General features: G+C 32.0%; 1 protein-coding gene across 2 annotated transcripts in view; it reads left to right on the plus strand.

Moving 5' to 3' along the window:
* Positions 1–21,370, plus strand: part of LOC107450287 (5-hydroxytryptamine receptor 2C) — a 415,063-nt gene that overhangs the window by 284,298 nt on the left and 109,395 nt on the right. The gene's annotated exons all lie outside the window — the stretch shown is intronic.

Consider the following 21,370-nt stretch of genomic DNA (forward strand, 5'->3'; position numbering starts at 1 on the left):
AATAAAATGCAATTCACGAGTTTAAAAAAACTTCTGAATGAGATTTAAACGTTCTACTTTAAATGCTCCAATCAAATTCTCATTTCCTGAATTTATATTTTACATAAGCTTTAATTTCGATGAAAAAAAATTAAAAAAAATATCGTCAATGCAGCATTGGAAAATATTTTGTTTTATAATAAGTTAATTTTTCAAAACATTTGAATTTTCCTCAAAATCATATATATAACAAAAAGAGAAGTAAAGATTATATCCACTCTTCTCTTACGAAGAAAGTAGATTAAACTTTTTAGTTCATTTTCGAACGGCATCGGCAAAATAGTTTAGAGCAGACTCGTAAAACTTCATATCGGGGAACTGTCCTATTCTGATATGTTAGATAAGTGACCCACCACAATTTACTTTAATTAGATTTTTAAATTAATAACGTGAATATATCTTTGGAAAATAGGTATCAGAAGACACACAATAAGTCCTAAACCGTATGAAATTGGACAGTTTAACTGCAAGTATTGTTATAATACTTATAAACCTACAATGATCACTTTAACGATCACCATCATAGATTTCTTCCTCTCTTACTAGTTCCGCAATGAAAATCCATGCTCATTTTTAAAACTGAAGTATTGAAAGTCTTACGGCCTTGCGGAATTTTGTTTTTAATGTAAATTTGTAAATTTTTCTTCTTTTTGTTTTCTACTTACAACTGTAAGCCTCATGCTATACTTTGTGGTGCATGAGGAGTTTTAAGTCGTTTAAATAAAAAAATTTCAAAACTGAATTCAGTTGGCAAGAGGTCATTGGGTTAATGAATCAAAATACTCAAAATACCTTACAAAAGGAGTGTCAAGGATCGAATTTCCTTGTAAAATGCTTAAAATGATTAAAGAAACATGAAAAAATAAGAAATTTCTCTTACATTTCAAAACCTGAAAGGCATTGAAATTTGAACGTTTTGAATGATGTCTTTGCTAACCATGCCTTAAACATAAGAAAAGTCAGTGTTCGAAGACTTCTAGTGAAAAGCGTTAGCTGTATTACAATAACTACTCTAAACTCAGTGGCGCGACAGCCCATAGAGGGCCAAGGACTATTGTGCCCATCTCAGTTTTCTTGACCTTGGGCTCTGGGTGCAGGAGCAGATGTTCCGACTAGGTGGTCAGCCGAACGCGAAACCCCCAGTTTTTAGTTCCCAAGCATGCTTGGCACCCATTTATCAACCCACTGATGGGATGAAAGGCTGAGTCAACCTTGCACATCCCGAGGATCGAACCCTGTACCTGTGGCACGGGAGTGCAAAGCGCTACGGCTCAGTCCCAGGGCTTCATTACTATAACTATCTGGCTAAAAATAAACTGAAAAAAATTTTTTTTAATAAAAATTTGGCGATCTACCCTATTCCGCTATAGAATTTTTGAGGTGGAAGAACTAGAATCATGTCCACAAATTAAGGATAGTTCAAATTCGCACAGAAATTGAACTCTTAACGTAAAAATTTCATCTGTAAAATTACCACACACATCTTCAAGAATAATATGCAAATAACAGATGACACCGATATTACGCCAAGTCGATAGTATGCGTTTTTCGAAACAAAAAATATTATTTTTAAGAAAGAAAAAGGGGTTTTTTAAGTTGAAAAAGTATTAAATAAAACAATTTAAAAAACATTCTATGGTTTGGCTCAAAAACATAAGAAATATCGAATGTATTTTATAAGAATCAAGTTTAAGTTAACTTCCCAGACATTATGTTTATTTTATATAGATTTTTATCTTAGAATGTGTTACAAGAATTTCTTATAAAATGTTTAACCAAAAAAAATCAAAAGTCGGTAGCTTTCGAATAACTAAAACAACATCAGATAAACCACCGACTTTTCTCATGTTTTCTTTACACGCATTACAAGAAATTCTAACAACGCATTTACAGATAAACTTCATTTTATAAAAACATAAATGTGAAAAATTAACTGAGACTGTATCTAGTCGATTCTTATGAGTTACACTCAATATTTCAATAAATGTTTTAAATTAATTTATTTATTATATTAACCCACATTAAAAGGAGATTAAATCTCATCAATTGCTCGATTACCGTTGAAATTTCGTTTACAAAGTCATTTTTGAAATACTTATTTAATTTTTAGTTACTATTAAAGCACATAAAATTTATTTAGTAATTGTGAGTAAATTTATTTTATGATATTTCTCTACTCACTATTTAAATTTTATTTTCGATTTTTTTTTTCAATTTTTTCGATTTTATATTTTAAATTTCATATGTGCTGACAGGACACAGTTTTACTTTAAATTATAATCAAAGTAATTTTTACTGTTCAATAATTGTAAAACGGTAACTAGACTTGTTTATCATAAAACTTTCCATAATCAGGTAATATGAAACTTTAGTTCAAAGCTTTTAGTTTCAAAGAACAGTTTGAATCAAAAACTTCATTACAATCAGGGTTCTTTTGCATGCCATCCCAGTCATGTAAGTCGTTAAAATATATAGACGAAAGATATTTTTACAGGCACAAACACTTTCTTCGAATGCATATGCGCGTACATATGATCTATTAAAATTATAATGTTGATTAAAATAACATCATTAAATTTAAATCAACAATTTTATAAATAAATTCGAATTATTGAATATTATTCACAAACAAGCTATGTTGGCCGAGAAAGCCTGGTTAGCAGAGCGCTGGACTCACGTTCGTGGGAACGGGAGTTTGAATCCAGCCAGCCGAAGACCCCCTTCCAGTTAATGGTGAGTGGTGCATGTCAAATCTGTCGGGTCTCAAAGTCCTCCATATTCCAATAACAAATTATACCTCTAGAGGTACTAAAGTGGAGATAGGTCGTACTCTGGTTCAATTCAAAAATACGATCTGCAGATGAGTGAATGGATGTATAAATAAGTCCGTCCTTTAAACTGCTGTGATGTATGGGGTGTGGCAGAAGTCAAATTCTTGGCCATAAATAGAGATACTGCAAAACAAGAACACTCGCACACGTTGCCATAATGGCCTACAACGACAACAACAACAAAAACAAACAAGAATTACGTTTTTTTAACATAGAAGTTTAACTTACAAATAAACATTGTGGAGTAAATACTTTGCATTCTTCTTAAGTCTTCACCATTATTGGCGAATTATGCCTTAAACATTCTAATTCATTCAACAAACGTTCAATTGTGGCTGATGGATCAAAATTTGAAGGTTTCATTCGAAATAGTTTAAAATCATTTTTCAAACTAACTCTGCAAGGAAACGATAAAAAAGAATCCCCTTCTTGCATGTAGTTTTAGTTCAATAAATTCAATTTAAATAGCAAGTATACTAAATGTTTTAAAACTAACTTAAATGGAGCGATCAGATTTCAAGAAAAAAAACATCAAAAAGAAATTGTAATGTCTGTCTTTAATCGGATATTTAGATTAAAACTGTGGAAAATAAGATTTTTTACAATACATTAAAAGAAATTTTTCATTGAAATGCTGCGCATTAAGAATTCGGAGAATATTGAACTACCATTAGAAATCAATAAATCACTCGCAGTATAAGTTTAAACAGCAAAAATGGTTTAAAATCGAAACAAATATTTTCAATTTTTGCGGTGAATTGCATGTTGTACCTTCAGGGCAAGAGAGATTTTAAGCAGTTTGAAGAAAAATCTGGTTGTTTGTATTTCTTTTTAAGTTTGAAATTTTTGTAGCAATATTTTTCTTCAGAAAAAAGTTTACTGTGTTTAAGTATTTTATCGTATTAGTATAGTACTTTCGAAACTTAAAGTTTGAAAAATAAAACCTTTATTCAAACATTGCAATCTGTTACGAATTTATGTCTATGTTTTAAAATGTTTATATTTTTCATTTTGCTTATAAAAACTTTTGATATTTACCAGAAAACAGGTTATTTTACTTTCTAAATGCTGTATTTTTGAATTTTAAGCCCTCTTTTTTGCTGTTTGAAAAAAAAATGATGTGGAATCTCTTTTTGATCTCATGCTTCTTTACCCAGATCACTAAAAATTCACAAAATATTTTTATTACTGACCTAATTGTTTTCAGAGAAAAACTATATCATTTCATAAAAATAATTAGGCTCAATGCAAAAAAAAATCATTTAACACAGTTAAGTACAACAGTAAATTTTAAAAAAAATAGTGGGAGGAAATGAGTATACAGTCACTGCCAAGAACCAAATCTGGGAAAACTGTTTCACAAATGAGCGCACTAACCCCTGTACTGTCCCGTCAAATTGTAAAGTAACGAGAATGCGCTGAAATTAGACAAAATTGAGGTTATAGTTCTGTTTAGTAAATGATAATTTGGAGTTCGTTAAAAATAACGTATTTTCATTCCGAAATGAAATGGTCTGGCAGTGGACTGATCGTTAAGACACGGTTCCCAGCAGATCACCGAAGTCAAGCTTCACTGGCTGCGGTCAGTGTGTGGGTGGGTGACCACTTGGATCAGCCTGCTTAGGGACCGAGGGTGTGCGGTATTGGTTCTCGTTAAACTGTTCTGCCGCAAAGTGCTCGACTTCGCGTGCTGATCGTCGGGCTACCGGAGCGGGGGTGCCATCCCCTCTGCAGAGTATCAAAATTGTGATGGCATGTCTTCGGATCATCCTCAGGGATGTTTCCCGGACCGTCGCCAATAGCCCATTGTGCAGCTCTAGTGCGACGTAAATGAACTACTACTACTACCGAAATGAAATGATACTCAAAAATTGCTGAATCATTAAAAATTAGTTTAATTTTTGAACGTACCCTAGACAGGTCAATTTAGTCCAAAAGAAAAAATAACTTACTTTAAAATGCGAAGTACATTCCTTAAAATGAGATAGAAATCATTCTGTTTATTAGAATCAAATAAAGTTCAACCGTCAAAATATGTTTACAATTTTCAAACTCAAGTTGGTAAGTAGCTATAGTTATTTCATGAATTATAATTAAAAAATGAAATTAGTCATCCATGAGAGATGATATTATTATAACCAAATGCCTAACTTAATAATAATTTTAATTTCTAAACTCATTACATTCGAAAGGAAGCTTCAGAATTTAATTAAAGTTGGATGACTGCAATGTTTATTTAATGATAAAACCGAGATTTTTCTTTTGCTAATAAAATAGCGTTATTCGGATACTTATAAATTTTAAATGTCTGGAATAATTGCTTTCAAATTAAGTTCAAATATATTTATTCGGAACTCGAAGTAAAATTATTCAGTTAATTGAAGTGCGATCTGTCATCCAGAACATTTAAACCGCAAACTATTTAGTTATATTTATTAAAATTATCGTAATAATTATGTTGTACTTAAAATTTTATCCGTACCATTAATGCAAGGTAATAATTATTTAAAAAAAGGTTTCAACTTAAAATGCGTAAATTAGTCTAAAACATTTTTAAGGGGTAAAAATGTTTTTTATTTAGAGTATCATTAAAAATATGGAATAGAAATTTAAATGGGAAATAGTTTTTTTTTATTCAAGTGAAAGCAGCTTAACATCAAACTCTTTTTTATTTTGCGTTAACTTCGTTTTCAGTTCTTGCTGTCGTCATGTTTTTATTACCAGCATGATTTTTCTTCCTAAAAACAAAAATTACAAATTTTTCACCTTTTAGCGTGTCTACCATTCCAATGATTTAATTCCAATTCATTAGTATATAAGACATCCAAACTCGATTCTATACAGGGGTACCTTTTCATAAAGAAGGTTGACATTGTCGGCAACCCTCTCTCCACATTCATAATCCGGACGTGAGGTGTCCATGGCTACCTTCACAGAAACGCGCACTTTGATTTAAACACGCCTCTTTAGGTAGATTGTTCACATTCAACAGTTGACTTGCTACTTGTGACTGCGACATTGTTCACCTCCTCACGCTGGTAGCTACTCAGTCTCGATCACACAACGTCGTCCTGTATACAATCCACTGCTAATGACAACACAGGAGGGACCAAGACCGTGATCTTAATACAGCTCTCTCGGCTTCTCAGAAAATCAGCACCGAATCGACCAGTGGTATCGAATTATATCACAGTTAAAATTCTGCTGGGGGAGTAGTGTAGCGTGCCAATCACTACAATTATTTACTTCCAAATCACTAGTATGTAAGACATAACTCGGTTCTATTCTGGGTTACCTTTTCCTAGATGAAGTTTGACATTGTCGATTATTCCCCACAATCTCTCATCGACTTCTTCATATTTTTATTTATAACGTTTCTTTTTTTCAAATTGGGCTGATAAAACAAGTTCTGTGGTTATGTGTAATCATCTAAAGTCCTGTTTCGATATGAATTTTAAAAAAGTTCAAACTTGTTCACCAAATTGAAAGAAAGGATCCTAGAATAACTTGCAATTTAGTGATTAGATTTTGATTGACAATCCTAATGTCTTAGAAGTATTTCTTAAACATTATAATTGTTTAGTGCTCATGATACTTCATATAATCTGTTTATAAGCATAGTACTTATTTTCACATTGAAAACATTGCATTGAAAACAACAATTACAATAGAATTCACATATGCCTGGTTGGTTGGTTCGTTCTAATGCTACTTGCCACACGGGCAAGCCTGCTTGGTGAAACCGAGCAAATAAGGCAGAGTGTGCGCTTCTTGCTTTTCAGTGGCGGCCTCTATGGCCAAGAATTTGACTTCTGTTACACCATACGTCGCATCCGTTTACCCATTCATTCATCCATTCATTCATCCACAGATCGTAATTTTGACCTGAATCAGAGAACGATCGATCTCCAATCCAGTATTCAGTGATTTGTAAGGGGAACATGGAGGACTTGCGACTCGACAGATTAAACGTGCATCAGTCACTTTACTACACGGGGAGTCTTCGGTCGGCGGGGTTCGAACCCACAAATTCTCGGACTTGGGCCCAGTGCCCTAAAGACCAGGCTATCCCGACACATCCACGTATGCACCCGATTTTAGTGGGATAAGATGAGATGATTTCACTTTTTCTATAAAAAATTATGAGAAAAGTAGTGCATCTATAACTTTTTCAAGAATGATGTATTGTACACAACTAAACAATTAATATCTTGATAAAATCTGACAACTCTTGGGTCGAACAATTTACCTCCAACAGGCCTTCAAATCTTAGCTGCCCGGTCACCCCCACTTTTCCAAACTCTTTTCTAACTCCTGCTACCTAATATTTCTAATAAATTAAATCTATTGTTGTAAGCTTCGACTCAACTGCGATAAAATTTTTGAGAAGTTGTAAGAAATAATAAATATTTATTCCTTTGTATTATCATGAATATTCTGAAGAAAGAAACAGTGCAATCAATTAAAGTTAAAATAATGTTTCACCTTGGATAGATTTTATTGTCCTAAAATGTATCTTAATTTAGCAACTCCTTTCAAAAGTAAGAGTAGTTATTCTTTTAAGCTAAAATTCTCCTTTTGTGTTCAATTTATTGCTCTGGGAAGATAAAAGTAAAATTCGTCATAATTTAGAATTTCTTTATCTTCAGGTCATTAAAGCTGAGAACCAAATGGGAGATATATCGAACGCATAAATATTTTTTTTAACTGCTTTACAAAACTTATATTGCTAAAATCACTAGATTACATCTTCAATATGAATATCAATATTACTTTACATGTAAGAGAGAATTAAATGTAAAGCGATATTAATATGTAAAGATTCTTATCATCGTAGAAATTAAAGCTTTATATTCGTATCATCTTATCTAGATTATCATATTGTTTAGATCATTAATGATCTTATCTAAATTCTTATAAGCTTAAATGTAAAGAGATATTAAGAATAATTATTTCCTTACGTATTAGAAATACTGATTATTATCTAAGTTTTAAATGGGCATACATTTTTATTTATATACCGTAAAATATGCTGAAATCTTTTTAAAATATGAAGTTGTTGTTGTTGACGTATGCCATTAAGGCAGAGGGGATACGATTGTTCTTGTTATCCAGTGGCGCCATCTATGGTCAATAATTCGACTTCTGAGACACCCATACGCCACACCCCTTTATAGGGCGGATCCATTCATGCATTCATTCATTCATCCACAGATCGCAATTTTGACCTGAATCAGATAACGATCAATCTCCAATCCAGTACCCCCAGAAGTACTGATTTGTTATGGGAACATGGGGGACTTTGAGACTCGACGGATTTAAAGTGCGTCAGTCACCGCTTACTACACGGGGAGTCTTCGGCCGGCAAGAATCGAACCCACGACCACTTGGAGATGGATCCAGTGTCCTACCAACCCGGTTATCCCGGCCAAAAAATATGATGTTCAAATGTAATATAATAGAATTCTTTTTTTTTTTGTATATAAGGACATTTATTATGTAGCACTTGTGTATAACGTTATAAAATGTTACATAATAAATATTCTTAACATATATTTTTTGAACTCTAGTAAGAAGTGGAGTTAAAAAGCTGTTCATACTAAGAACATAAGCTCTCTGAGAGTATATTTCTCAGGTATATGCAAGCTCAAATATTTAAGTACATTTGTTATTTTCAGCCCTCAGTTTGTTTTATGCTTCTTCCTTTTTGTATTTTTCACCAGACATTGTTTACATCACCGTTTGATACTGCTATCTTGAGTATGTAGAATTATCCTTTTTTTGCGTTTATTGCGTTTTATACGCGCACAAAGCTCTTGGCTATAAGACCATGCATCTTGTCAAAATTTATTGACTTAAATATATTAATGGCTTAATTGAAGCAAGTATGTCAATGTATTTATTTTAATTATTAAAGAGCAATCGAAGGAAGTATTGAAGTTACTCACGACCATTAATCTTCTGAGCATTGCAAGTTCACGGAAGATTGGGGTATTGAAATATTAAAAAATTATTGTCATTTTCTTAACTAGCAGGCGGACTTCTCAATTTAAATGTTTGAAATAAATCATTATCAAATCTTGCAGATATGCATTCCTAAAATTAAGACTTTATTTTAATAAAAGTTATTGTTTTAAATTAATAACAGCTAAAACGTAAAAGTGACATACTTCTTATAGGTTTTATATTTTCGGACTATATTTATGCTATTTTACAGATGCTTAAAGTTGTATAAAATTAATATTTTAATTTTAATGAAAATTGTAATTTAACAGATTAATAAAAATAAAAATCTTAACTCGATCATTGTTATCTCAACTATAAAGCATTTTTATAGATAACAATCACGTAATGTTGTATAGCAAATCTATAGAGTATTATTGTTACTAATCTGTAAATATTTGTACAATTTTTTAAGATTCTTTGTATATGTGGTTAAATATCTCACGCGGACCTAAAATAATCAAATAAAAAAAATCTCATAAAGATCACGTAATTCTAACGTAATTTAGAGAGAAAAGTAACGCCGAATAAACTTCCTAAGGGAGGTTCGGCTCGGTGATATTTTTAACGAATTGTTGACAGTCTTGGCAACTTGGCGACCTTTTAGAAGACAAAGGGAGAGTTGTAGAAACTTTTAATTTCAAAGCGACATTACCAATATTCACGGAGGTATGCGAGAATCTTCTAGAATCGTGTTGAAAGTTCCGGAATTCCTAAATTAATGGAATTGTACTTCATCTTAGAGAGAGAGAGAGAGAGTAATCAGCCTGTGACTGCCATTGTGTTCTGACCTGAATTAGTTCATTAACCAGTGAGAGGTCTTAAAGTTTGTGTTTTGCAGTTATTGCAGTTATTTAATATTTGTGCTGTGATGATAAGATCTAAGTGCTGTAAATAGCTCTATTATCCGGAGTTTTCTGCAAATAAAATTTGGAAGTTTTGACTGTCTTCTCCGTCTCCAATGCTAACGAACCCCTGTGATCGATACATTTTTTTTTGGTTTCAAAAGATTGCCAATACAAGAGTAATGGCTCTTGATATGGATAAGCTGGTGGCGATGTTTCAGAATATGGAAGAACAAATGAAAGCTAGCCAGGAGAAGATGAAGTCTAAGTTGTACACTAGCCAGAAAAGGTTGAAGATCATTATTGGTACCAGCCTAGAAGTTAAAATAAGAAATATCATGTGCAAAGGAAGTTCTCCAGGAAAATTTAAAATTTATGGAATCATAATGAGTTCAGTAGAAGAGAGAATCGATAAAATTAAGGTAGATTTCGACAAGAAATTGGATTTTAAAAGTAAATACCTGAAAAAGAAATTATAGTCCATGCCAGTTATGAGGAAACTAAATTCATGCTTTCAACATCCCCAGCTACTACCAAACTAGAAGATCTTCACCAGCTGCTTGGTGCAAAACTCAGTTTTCTATCGTCGCAGAAGCTAAGGGATGGGATGAAACCACCAAGACGTTTCATCATGAGGCTCCTTTGCAGAGAAGATGCAACAGATATGAGAATAATTACAACGCTATAGCGTTGATCTTATATCGTCCGAAAAATTTCGATTAGAAGACATCTAAGGCTTAATCGACCAATATAGTATCTCTTTTCCCTTCAAACCCTTTTCATAAACCAATGAGTATCAGACATAATCTAGCATTCAAGGACTATTTTTATTCATCATCCTTCAAATCACTTTCTTCGCCATATCAAACCATCTTCTACAACGTCGCTATTTTGAAATCCTATCGAGTTCAATGAAACTACGCTTTGGCGAAAAATGCTCTAAGAACGCAGCCAGCTGGAACTAAAGTCCTGTTGTCAACGAGTGGATGAGAGTCTTGAAGAACTGACAGCTGATATTTTCAAAAATTTGCACATCTAGATTTATTCACATCAAGGCTTGGTCCTTCGACACTTCATGGAAAAGGTTAGGGATCCAGAAACACAAAAAGTTCTTAGATTCGCCGATGTGAAAATTCGCTCTCGTCTATGCACATAAGATTGAAGAAACTCAGCAAGCATCTCGGAAGAACCACCATTCTATCAGAGCTATATCAGCTACTGATTCCAACTGTGACCTGAAGAAAATTATAGAAAGTATCCGCAAAACGAACAGAAATAAATAAATAGAATGGGCATGTAAAAATTTGACAGAAACTTAAGGATGGTGGAGGTAACAATTTACCGCAGTAAGGAAACTAATTCGTGGCCATTTCGTGGAATGCATCTGTCCAGAATGTATGGAGCCAAAGTGTTGCCAGAATGTACGGAGCCAAAGCAGAAGTCAAAGTGTTGCAACTTTTTTCATTGAGTGACAGCGACACTCGACTTTTCGTTTGTTCGTTATGCGAAATGGCAATGGATTTTAATGTCATATGATTATTGATACTGATACAGTTTTTGACTATCGGGTGTTGACCGCGAGCAATAACATCGCACTATTCCAAATGACACGAAATATAAGTTATCTATATTTTGATGGGACAAACTTCTAACGAGAAGTTTTGCTTAAAGTCACAGGGAAGGGAAACAAATAACAAAAAAAATATTATTTTAACTTTGTTGTGCTTGGTCTTCAGTTTTGTGGTTGATTTCTCAGATCGATACTGATTTATTGATTTACTTTTTTTTCATCCTGTACGAAGAACGTGTATTTGATCGGTCGTTAATAACACTCAATCAAGAATTAAAACTATTTTCCCACATATTATGAATGTAACTGAAAGTTTTACTATGAAATCTTTTTTCTGTTTTTCGTAGTTGATATTAAGTACCTCTTTTTATGAGTTGTTTGAACACTGAATTTCCTCGAGAATTCTCTTTTTGCGTGACTAAATGTAATGCAGCGATTCCTTTTATGACTATAACATTTGCCCTCAAATAGCCAATAAGTTTTATTACTTCTACAACCGTTAAAATAATATTGAAATAATTTGATTCTCCGTTCATGAGAAACTGATATAAAGTAACTATTCTGAAAATAGTGCAAAAATGTACCATATCACAACAGTAATTATATCTACCTATATATCACACGGTTATATACATTTCACTGTAGAATGCACAGCAAATAATTTTAATGTTTCATATCATCAAAATTGATGACTACTACTCACACCAAAGGGGAGAAGAGAAATGTCATTAATGACTCTCTGTTTTTGATCCTTCACTACACCAGGAGAATGTTCTTTTACACCACTAGGTATAAAGTAGCCTCCACCCTTTTTCGCATTCAGTATTACTAAAATTTAATATTACAGTGAGGTAAAATACATACAAGAATTAGTAAAGCTATTTTTACGGTACAATATAAACTAAGAATCGTTAATTTAGGAAACATCTGTGTAGAGAGTGATATCGACTATGTCAACCTTCATCTATGAAAAGGTACCACAGCATAGAATTGAGTTAACATGTTTTATATACTAATGAATTGAAATTGAATAATTGTAGTGGTAGACACGCTACGGTACTCCCCCACCAGAAATTTATCTGTAATGGAATTCGATGAACTGATGTCGCTAGTTGATTCGCTGCTGTTTAGTGAGAAGCCGGGAGAGTTGTATTAAGTTCTCGGTCGTGATCACTTTTGCATTGCCATTAACAGTCGAGTGTATACAGGCCGACATTGTGTGTGTGTGATCGAGGCTAAGTAGCAACGGTGAGAAGGACAATGTCGCAGTCTCAATGTGGAACATCTATCGAAACAGATGTGTTCAAATCGAAGGGAACATTACGCTCTATGTTGGGAACATTACGCTCTATGTTCATATCACATTCTAAGGTCATCAAAGCGTGCCGACATAGGTATTTTAGGAAGTGAAAAATAATTCAAGAGAGATTTGACTGCTCCTCAAATTTGCTTTTACAGTTTTAGCCGTTTATATATAAATAACAACATCTAAATTGTATATGAAAGTCGTATTTGGTGTTAACTTGAAATAAAGAGTTCCTTGGCACAATTTTTTGGGTTGTCCAATATCATATTCGGAGAGATATTAGGCAGAAGTTTTTACAATGTTAAAATTAAATTCTAATTTCAGTGCATTAGAATGAAGTGATGTTTATTGTTTAAAAAGTTTAGGAAAGAATTATCTCTGGTTTAAAGCTATACTTAAAGAAATACGGTAAATTATGTAAAATGTATTAAATTAAAATAAATATAATTTTTATCTTAAAGTGTTCCTCGGAGGGTTTGCCTGTTTGAAATAAATGCGAGTGCCACAACTTCGGAAAAATAAAATGGAGAAAAAATACCGTGGAAAGATTACAGTAGGGTAACCCATAGGATCATCAATAACAATTTATCAAAACAGTTTTTAAATTATTCAAAACGGTTTTTAAATTATTCAATGCAGTTTTTTAATTAATCAAAATTAAAGCTACTCTCAATGCATTTTGTCTAAGAAGTATTGATGTTGTAGTCTTCTCTCAAATTTAAAATTAAATTAATCTACATAAACAGTGTTAGTATAGTTTCTTTAATTTTTAATATCTTAAAATAACTTTATTTATCGAATTATTCGTTTAAAAAATGTGTTATTTTTTTCAATTTTGATTTTATAAAAATAAAAATCTTCGGGTTGTGATTCAAATAAAACATTAAATGTAAAATAATTAAAACTTTTTTAATGAATGCGCTAATTTAAGCTTTTTAATGAGTAAACAGATTTAAAATTTATTATTTATGAACTATTTTAAAGTTTTTTTTAATATAAAAACAAATGCAATTTTTTTTAAAAATTTATTTCACATATTTTTAATAAAAAAACATTTATTTTTACGAATAATTATAGCTTCTTAGAGAGACAAACATCATAATTTAAACAGAATAAATTCAATATAGTATCGAAAACTCTGATAAGAATTTTTTTCGAGCAAACTAACTATTGTATGTATGCATTTGTTCCTTGTTAGTTCTATTTGGAAATAAAATTCAAAAATATTTTCTCTCCTCTTTCTGATCTCAAACAACTTATGAAACAGAGTAATTCTAAGAATAGAATATATTTGAATATTAATTAAGTTTTAAAATTTTTGAAAGTAGGAGGCATTTTAAAGATTCGTCACTTGCAAAGTTGACTCTCTCAAAAAGTATGTGAATTACCATGAAATGCTAGAGAAAGAGAAGAAACATTTTCTTCTCATATGCATTATGCATTGAATTGCACTGTATTCGATACGTGCGAGAAAATTGAGAATCTTCAACTAACTTCCCAGCTGCGATTTAGAAGAAGGGGTAAAAGATGAAAGAATCTTATTTCAAGAGATCTTATCTTATGTGCCGAAGAGAAGAGAAAAAAGTTTTCCTATTTAATATTGTTGAAAAATAATAATTCTAAAGACAGATTTAAAAAAAATTTAGAACCAAATAATACAAGTTTTTTTAAATATAATTTACTATTGAAAATGTAAAAATATCAACCAATAAGGTAAAAAAAAATCACTTTGCCTAAAACTACTATTAAATCCATTTAAGTTTCTGAAATATCTTAAAGATTTTGCAGAAACGTTTCATATAATTCCAAAGTATTAATCTCTATTAGCAAAGAAGCAACACATTAGAAAACCAAAACTAAACAAATATATATGTAAACTAAAGACTGAAATTTTTACTATACTCCGTTGCAACGTATGAAAAGGCCATTGCGGTATAGGATTTAAGTAATCATCCTCGATTCCGTTCCGTTTTATTTCTTTTGTATATTATACAAATGAGCTTTTAAAACAATATAAATACTTTTAATAATTAAACACGTCAGTCAGAATTTTAATTCTTGCTATCTTTTACGGTATATGTCCTAGAATTATTAAAAAAAGGTTATAGTTAGGTAGCCTTACTGAAATCCTAGATTTGGCAACATACTTCAATTAATAAGGGAACATTCGTTTTTGAAAAAGAAATAACTATATGACGCGTCGCGAGAACATTGGACTTGATTGGGCCACTAAAATTGGCGCGTCTTATGCTGACATTCTCTTAACAAATCAAGTGCGAGATAAAGAATCTTTTGTTTCACTGTAGAAGAAAACCCTCTGCGAGAAATTATATTTATTTATCTTTCATCAGTTTCTTTAAATGCGAATAGAAAGACATATATTTGTTACAATTTTTAGATATCATTTTTATTAATTCTTATTACTCTTTAATTGATTTTCATTGTTAATAACTGTTATTACTATTAATATGAAAGCAACTAATATCAGGGCTAAAGAGAATAGAAGAGCTGGTCCATTCCTTTGAAGTATCTCTCGCCGCGCCGATCCTCCGACGTCACTCTAGTGACGTCACTTTGGCGCAAAGCTCGCACTTTTACTTCAAGAACGGAGCGTTTGGCCTTACTAGCTCTAACTAATATTGGATCATTTCTTTTTGCGAGATATTCTAAGACATTTGTTATTTTCTATAATGACTTTCCTCAGTTTTTGCAGTGAATTTACAAGAATTTAAAACTATTATCGAAATGCCAGTTTGCGCAATTGCAACTTGAAAAAATTCTGATACAAAATCAAAAGGAAAATGTATAATTTTCCGCGTGTTTCCTCAAGTAAATTAACAACTATGTAAAGAATGGATTCCGAAATGACACAGTTAATATAAAACAGCAATACGTTTTTTCTATCGTTAAGAACTTTTATAAAAAATAATTATCTAAATAGAAACCGCCTTGTTACTTCATAAAGAAAGACAGGTGAAAAGAATTAAAAAATGGATTAAGTGAAAGAAAATTAAAATGTAAATAAAAAGTATGAATAAAATATATAGTGTATAGTTGAAATTCTCCTAATTTCATAACATATTTTTTAATGTAGTTATTCTAAATATTTATGATTTTTTTTAAAAATTATATTCTCTTCAATTTAAATATCTATAAATTATGTCATCGTAAATTTAAATGTCTATAAACAATTGTAAAATTTCTAATGTCATTATGAACCTAAATTATTATTTTGTTTCAATAAATAGCGTTTAAGGTTGATGTTTCCTAATGATTAAGTATGAACAAATTGCTATTAACGACATATTTTAAAATCAGGGATTCTAAATTTAACTTAACTTATCGTTATAAGAGAATATGTAGATAAAAAAAGTGTCGATATATGCCTTCATTTTTCTTAATAAAGTTAAAACTGAAGTTTTTAAAGTAAAGTACTTATCGTGTCATTTTCACCAACTAGAAAAACATTTTTATAAGTTTAAAATGGTATTTTTTTTTTAATATAATAACCAAGAAAGTTTTCTTTGAACTATGTTTATGAACGGAAATAATGTGTTAATTACGTAAAGTTTGAAGGTTAATAACCAGAAAAAGTCTAACTTATTTTTACAAAGAGAAAGATGCAAAGTTATCATATCTTTGCTTGCGATCTCCGAGATCTGTGGACACAGTGACGTAATGAGGAGGGAAATCGTAGCTTCAGCTCTAAGAGCGGAGTGAACTAGCCCTTCTATTCTCTTTAGCCCTGAACTAATATGGACGTCGTTTCAAGAGTTGGCGATATTGATGCCCGCTCGCGCTGGGAGCTTGGCATCCATTTGGCGTGTACTTGATGCAAACACGCTCTCTATAAAGAAAATGCTTTTTCTCAATTTCCAAGAGAGGGCATGAATTTTTTTTTTAAATTTATATCTTTCTGATAAAATAACTTTACGGCATTTTACTCTTCTACCATAAATAATTATAAAATAAATTCTAGATACTTTTTTATGTTAAAAATGTGTTAAATTAACTTTTCTTTTGGAAAAAAGTACATTTACTTTCACATTAAAACACGCATTTTGAAGAGAATTTGACTTCTGCCACACCATACGTCACAACCGTTTATAGGGTGGACCCATTCATTCATCCACAGATCGTAATTTTGACCTGAATCAGAGAACGATCGATCTCCAATCCAGTACCCCCAGAGGTTTTAATTTGATATGGGAACATGGAGGACTTTTGAGACTCGATAGATTCAAAGTGCGTCAGTCACTTTACTACACGGGAAGTCTTCGACCGGCGGGGTTCGAACCTTTATTGAATGTACAATGAGTAAAAAAACGGAACGTCTTGAATAACTTTTGATATAATGATCTGATCTTCACGTTCTAGGACAGAATCTTAATGGCTCGAAAGGGTGACCTTTAAGTATGCTAACATACTCAGACGATATTTAAGTTACGAAATCAAACACAGAAACGTACTTCCTCTGAATAAACACAATTTTTTGGCGAATTCACTTCGGGCACGATTCGTCGTTGCTACAATTCATCATGAGCACACCTTTTTTTTTTCAATGAAATACTTGTATTTAAGAAGAAAATAACTCTGCATTTCATGGAAGTTGACGTATTACAGAAGCACTTGGAAAGAGGAGGGGTTAATGATTTGCTTATTGCTATTTACAAGGGGGGAAAGTGGTATGAGCAATACTTGCGAAAGACACGAATATCTTACTTGCGTACTAAGATAAAAAGACATTACTTAGTTATTACTTGAGTACATTTTTACAGGCAACGATGGTAATTTTCAACACGAAACTTAGTCAAAAATACTTATTCATGCGTCGCATGTTGGCTACAAGACCATGGGAATGCATCTCAAATACCATTTACTCGTATTTTAAATTTTCTTAATCTACTCATTATCACTTCGCCTAATGAAGCACAAACTGATTTGTTTCTTTTTTTTAATTTTGTATTTAGTTCAAATCAATGAAACAACAAGAACTGAAAAGAAAAAACATTTACCAATAATTCCCAATATTCTTATGACTTTAATGCCTTAGCGATTCATTTGAAAAATTTTTATTTCAGACAGCATCTAGCATTACATATAGTCACCTTATCTCAAACCTTATATAAAATAAAAAATAATGGAAAGTTATAAATAATGGCTTAAATTTAGTGGCGCAGTTCCAATGTCTGAAGTAATTATTCCATACATGTATATTATTCGAGACAGCCATGACTGTAAATTTCAAAAGAACCAAACACTAAACAGTGCATCATTTTTTTTAAAAAAAACTTTATATTCATAATATAGTCATTAATCATCGTAAATAACGCTTTATATTTATTAAAATATGCACAAAACTATTTTAGCAAAACTCAGAAGTTTTATTTATAGTCAAACTTTCAAAAGTAAAAGCTATTAGCAATGCCAGCCGAATAGAAAGGCCTTAACGAGAATAAAGCTAATCTACCTTCAAAATATTTCTTAAATAAGTTCAAAATATTTTTAGTTAGGCTGTTCGTTACCCATTAAGCTTAAGTTTTGCAATTTTATACCCTAAACAAGAAAAAGTCCCGTGGTGATTGTAACGACAGGTTCTCAGTAGAAGGCCGAAATCAAACATCGAAATCAGAAAGCTGAGTACTTTAATCAGCCTACGTTGAGACCGAGGGTGCGCGTTATTGGTCCTCGATAAACTGTTCCACCATAAAGTACTCGACTTCGCGAGCAGGTTACCACCGGGCTACCAAAGCGGGAGAGCCATCTCCTCTGCAGAGGATTAAAATTGCGGTGGCATGTCTTCGGATCATCTTCAGGGAACGTCACCCTTACCTCCTACATCAGACTATTTAAAAAGTGAACCAGTTGTCAGCATGAATCCAAATTCATTTTTAAAAGTAATTGAGATTAACTTATCATATAAATTTTTAAGAATTGAATCTGTAGTGGTAGACTAGTAAATAAAACAAACCAATCATATTCAAACATTAAACTAATTTTTAGACATATATTTGTTACCACTATCGTATTATTACTAGATTTTCTATTAAATGCTTCTTTCGTTAACTTGTTTACCTTCATAGTGGTCTGATCGGACTACCAACAAAAGACCGCGTGGAGGCTTTCAGTTATAGGAGGCGTTGTAATAGCCCATTGTGCGGCTCCAGTGCGACGTAAATAAAGTATGTACCTACCTACATGCCTTAGCCGAGAGGGCTAATCTGTCATTGTCATGATCAGCTGAACGGGGTTCGAATCCTTATGTTGACACCAAAACATCCCCTCTTCAGAGGATCAGAGTTGTTTATTTTCGGATCACTCTCTGGTTTGTTGGCAGAGCTCTCACGCACAGTGGATAGTGAACGAATGTGGTAACTCATATGATGGAAGATGTGGATTTAAATATTTTCACTCAATACAGTACCATCTCGATACAGCAAACAACTGAAAAAATAAATACTTATAATACAGCATAAACATATAAGGCATAAACCTATAAGTTTCATCTTTCATCACCCGGACACAACGACACAGTAACGTAGTGACATAGCGAAGTAACAACTACTTTCAACAATACATGCCTTTTGCACAAATTGACATGCCATTTACACAGAACGACATCACTTTCGTTATCTATAAAAGAAAATATACCTGTTGCCAACACATGACCAAAACTCAATTCTGCTTATTCAATATGTTCAGAGGAGTTACATACCACTGCGACAGGATGTTTCTCAGTCCGTCGCCAGCTCTAGAGAGACTTAAATAAAGTAACACTTAAACGAGAAGAAACAAAAGCATGCACAAAGACAAGTTCGGAAGCCCTTCAAATCCTGTAAGTGATATCGAACATTTTATAAATATTTCTTAAAAAATAATTTAATTCATTAATAAATAGCTTATCTTAAAATATATAAGAATATACCGTAACGTTGTGTTTTACAAAAAATAAAAGCTGCATTTAACCACAAAATCTTACGAATAAAAACACTTAAAAACTATTTGTTATTCACTTTCTTGAAAAATTACAGAAACGTACAGTTTCTTATAAAGTTCTTCACACAAAAAATACGTTTAAATCTATTCATAAATTTTAGATCTTAAGAAGCATTTCGTATATAAAATCCTTTTTTTTTCACTAGGGAGGGGGGCATTTTTCACCCATTAAACCATAAAGTGATGAGATTATTCGTGGTTAGACCAAAGCGTTCTCTTGCGGCAAGCTTGATAACTGGATATCTTTGAAACCAACCTTTTTTTCCCCTTCTTTACGAACTTTCAGTTTCTTTCCTCAAATGGGTGCCACTTCCAGAGCGCAGTTGTATTGAGTTCACAAACAGCCCTCTGAAGTGTATTGATGTTTCGCCTCTCTTAAAAAAAATCCATCATTTACTCTATTTTTCCAAAATATCGACACAATTCCAAACCACCTGCCACGACAAAATCAAAATCCTCCTGCAAAAATTTGATCCTTGGAAATATGCCATATGGGACTTTGAGACCCTCGCCAATTCGGAATTCGAAAAATCTTCCAAAAACGAGTCCATTTTAGCACACCCTCTTCTTCAGATATTTTTTCCCTATCCACCTTGACATTTATTTGTTTCTTGAAGGGCTTGAAAAAGGAAACATTTCCGAAAAAAAGTTATTGGACATTTTATATTCGTTTGATTTCCGTTTTTCTTTGATCTCCTTATTTCGATAAATGCTAAATATTTTAAGCTGCATGCATAATAGAAAAATTCAATCCGATTCCAATGACATCAAAATATCAGAAATTTGAATGAGAAACATACCATTCACTTCAAATTTACAAAAACAATTTGAATAAAAATGTAAAAGTTCGCCTTTTTTATTTGTCGATATTGATTTGAGGAAGTATTTTTAGAGAAAAACTCTGAAATTGAAGTTTTTCATATTCTAATTTTCTGTATTTTCCAAAATCAAAATTATCATATATACGAGTGGAAGTTACTAAGTAAATAAAAGATGATGAAAAAAGTAAGTTAGATAAAGAAATAATAACTGATAAAAAAATTTACTTTTCAATGTAATCTTCAAAACTATCGATGCACTTAAGCAATTTGAATTGCACAAAACAAAGGAAAATCACTCGGGGATAAATCCTGACATTAAAGTGAATGATGTAGGTAGCTTTGCCCAATGAACTGCGTTATGCGTTCTGAGCTGAATGTGAGAAAGACTTTTGTCCGGAAAAATAGGACCACGGATTTTGCGGTGCGCTCGGTCGCTAATTTTTATACTGGATTACACTAATATTTAACAAAAAATTGATTATTAAACTAAATAGTAGTTGAATAATATGGTGCTGCCCTCTATTAGCATTCTTTCGACACATTTTTTTTTAATTTTTAACTACATATTAATTAATGTTGAAACTTACTCTTACCCTTGTGCACTTTTCTTACCTTGAGCACAGTTTAAGAATAACTTATCGTTTACAGCAAGAAGTACCATTACATAAATTACATGTGTAAAGAGCATTGCCTTAAATAAGCACAGAAACTGAATGTCATTCAATATGTGTAGTTTGAAACACTGCTTATGTCAATTTTATGCTACTTAAAATTATTTGCCAACTTTATCGATATTATAATGCAAATTAGTGGTAAAAAATTTCAACCTAAATGTCAAATTAATGTCAAATTAAACCCATTCTAACGTGAATTTCGTTTTTTCCTTATTTGGTTACATATAATATGGTTCAACATATACAGCTAGTATATTCAATATAACTTTTCATTAACCCTTTGCT

The sequence above is a fragment of the Parasteatoda tepidariorum genome, chromosome 1 (genome assembly GCF_982258835.1).
Source record: "Parasteatoda tepidariorum strain Cologne lab strain chromosome 1, Ptep-v5.0, whole genome shotgun sequence".
Taxonomy (NCBI): domain Eukaryota; kingdom Metazoa; phylum Arthropoda; class Arachnida; order Araneae; family Theridiidae; genus Parasteatoda; species Parasteatoda tepidariorum.